The 3,464-nt window shown below is 46.3% G+C and overlaps 1 protein-coding gene across 1 annotated transcript in view; it reads right to left on the bottom strand.

Annotated features, from left to right (window-relative positions):
• LOC126384982 (potassium voltage-gated channel subfamily D member 2-like) overlaps positions 1–3,464 on the bottom strand; it is an 84,885-nt gene that overhangs the window by 78,746 nt on the left and 2,675 nt on the right. The gene's annotated exons all lie outside the window — the stretch shown is intronic.

Below are 3,464 nucleotides of genomic sequence, written 5' to 3'. Positions count from 1 at the left end.
TGTGTGTGTGTGTGTGTGTGTGTGTGTGTGTGTGTGTGTGTGTGTCTGCTCAGCTGTTTGAACTGAAACAGCTGACGATGAAATGATTTTCTTTTTATAATGTGGTGTAAATAAAGTTGTGTTCAATCTCAAATCTATGTCAGCGTCTCTCTGTCAGCAGGAGGTCATGTGATTAAATAATAGATGTGCATTTGTGATTGTCAGACGGGTCACNTTTATAATGTGGTGTAAATAAAGTTGTGTTCAATCTCAAATCTATGTCAGCGTCTCTCTGTCAGCAGGAGGTCATGTGATTAAATAATAGATGTGCATTTGTGATTGTCAGACGGGTCACTGAGCTGCAACATGAGACACACACACACACACACACACACACACACACACACTCAGGTGTGTGTATAACCACGTCAGCAGGTGATCACAGATTCAGATGGTCTGCTGACGACAGAGACACGAGGTGAAACCAGAAGCTTCAGATTCAGATTCAGAGATCAGGATCAGTTTGATGTTTCCTTCAGGTCACATTAAAGTGATGAAACCAAAACTATCTGTGAAACAACCTGAGTTACACTGACGGTCAACTAAGCTTGAAACAATATTTCTACCTGCAGCAGATTCACAGCAGGCAGAGCCACGCTGCATGTGTCACCTGATCAGATCATATTATTTAGTGATCAATAAACAGTTTGAGTCTCAGTCAGACTGAAGAAATGGTGTCAGTGTAACAGCAGCTGTGATTCATCAGATCTATCAGCTCCTTAATGATTAACACCAGTCACTGACTGAGGCTGTGTGTCAGTGACAGACCAGACACAACTACTGACAGCAGAGTTCAACTGTTACTGACAGTGATCACACTGATGGGTTCATCAGAGGAGGAGGAGCAGGAGGAGGAGGAGGAGGAGGAGGAGGAGGAGGAAGCAGAGGTGTGATTAGAGGGACACTAACAGCTGGATGAAGAATCTGATGAGTATAAACAACAGCAGCTCACTGATCAGTCATAACATGAAACTGTGTTTAACTGATCGCTGCATGCTAACACTTTGTAAAGGTGCGGACACACCAAACCGACATCAAAGAACTAGCGGCGACGAAAGCCAACTGTTGCGTCGTCTACGTCGCCTCACGTCGCCCTGTGTCAGTTGCATTTGAACACACTACACGGACTACATCCGACGGCCAAGTAGCACGTACGTTCTGCGCCTGCGTGAGAGAGAGCGGAGTGAGAGAGTGGTACATCCTGTCAGCCGAGGGGTTTCCTATCTGTGCAGCCGAGCACCGCAGCACCTCCACGGACTATTACATCCAGACGGTCCCGGTGTTTCCTCCTCAGGCTCCACTTCACTCAGCTGCCCGATAAACCCGCTGCTTCTTCCCACTTCCCACCCGAAAAGCCGCCGACGCCTAAGTGCCGACGGTGCGGGAAACACCGCAAAAACTAGGCCGACAGACGCTCACCGCGGCCCGACTTTGGTCAACGGCCGACTGTCGGCTTGGTTTGTCAGGGCCTTAAGACAACAAGAGAATGACTCGCCCAACTGTCCCTCTGATTGGCTAGTACCTGTTCCCTCCTTTGGTCGGGTTGGTTAGGGTCAGGGTAGTGTCATATCGTCACTATCCTACGATTCATGATGTCACATGGTGGAACTGAACAAATCAGTATCACATAATACTCTACACTGAAATTAGTGAAAAGAATGTCAGGATGGATTTAGGTGCAGCAGGTGCAGCGGGTGCAGCGGGTGCAGCAGGTGCAGCGGGTGCAGCGGGTGCAGCAGGTGCAGCGGGTGCAGCAGGCGCAGCAGCTCAGCTCAACATCACAAACATGAACTCTGTGATGGACTCAAACCTGCAGCAGCAGCTTCGTCTCACAGTAACTGTTGAAGGACTGAAGCTGTCGATCAGACTGATGTTGACAGTCTCTTCGACACCGTGACATCATCAAGCACAGAAACACAGAGAATAAAGTCTGCTCACTTTCAACCAGACTGAGTTTCAGCACCACAGACACTCCTCTAAGTGTCAAAACATATACGTCATGATGTCTGGACTTTAACCAGCTGATAATCAATCAAACACTTGTTCAATAAAGAGTTTTGTCTTCAGCTGTGTCACAAAGACAAACTGATCTCTGTCTGTTTCCCTCAGAGCTGCACCACCACAGGACTCACTCACATCACACTCACTGAGACTTTAAAGACTCAACTATTAATCACTAATAAAAACAAGTGTTTGCATCCATATAAAATAATTTTTCCTCAATAAACAACATGAAATTAATTCAACTGTGTCACAGAGGAGAAAAAACAAGAAGAGGTGTTCACGTGTTGGTCCGTCTGTTTCAGCACCACGGACAGAGACACTGACTGAACACTGCAGACAGAAGAAGAAGAAGAAGAAGAGAGGAGGAGCCTCTGGTCATTATGCCTCAAACACACACACACACACACACACACACACACACACACACACACGTTTTTGTCTCTGATCATCAAACTGAAACAAACTACAACTGCAGAGATTTACTCTACTGAGCACGCTCAGTGCAGACGGAGGTTACACAGAGTTTACCACACACACACACACACACACACACACACACACACACACACACAGTGTGACTTCAACAAGTCAAACAGCTGCAGACAGACGAGCAGTGTGTAGATGAAACATCTGTACAGTCTCAGACAGTCTTGATTTAAGCCTCCTGCTGTGAGGCGATGATAATACCCACTGCACCACCGTGCCACCAGTAATATTGTACTGTACATTCTCTGTTGATTCCCACCCTGACATGCTACATGCAGGATGTCACTCACATGATGTGGAGAGAAATGATCAGTCTATACGGGAACTGATGAGAAAGGTAACGCTTCAAATGTTTTACTGCGGTGCTCTCTTTCCAACCTGTAGAATAAGCCACGCCCACTGATGTCATCACACTTCAGGTGAAGACAAACCTGCTTTCTTTGGTTCCAGCTGAGAACAAATTCTTCAGGTTCTGACCCAGTTTATTTTTGCTCTGAACACTTATAACACACTTAAAATATCTGAGACCTCCACACTCAGTCTCCCACCTTCATTCATTCATTCATTCATTCATTCATTCATTCATTCATTCATTCATCAGTCCTCAGCGTCGAACACTTCCTGACTTACAATAAACCTTTAAATGACAGGTTCTGGTTCTTGCTTGTGAAGGTGCAGGACCCAGAACATACCTCGTTCTATGTTGGTGGAGAAGAGTGGAGCTCCAGCTCCAGCTGGACCATGGTCCATCTAACTGGCCTAGTGTCCTTGTCCCAGTATACAAGCACGGGAGGGGAATCCATTTATTGAGCCAAGTATGTGCGACTCCTCTACGATAGGTGGAGATATGCCCCCTTTCAGCTTGTTAGTATTGGACCTTTTTCCTGTTGACCTATTACGTCACAGACCAAACAATGGACAAACAAGTTAGCTAC

This window comes from Epinephelus moara, chromosome 23 (genome assembly GCF_006386435.1).
Source record: "Epinephelus moara isolate mb chromosome 23, YSFRI_EMoa_1.0, whole genome shotgun sequence".
NCBI lineage: Eukaryota > Metazoa > Chordata > Actinopteri > Perciformes > Serranidae > Epinephelus > Epinephelus moara.
The sequence above is the reverse complement of the archived record's forward strand: the minus strand, read 5'-3'. Positions and strand labels throughout refer to the sequence as shown.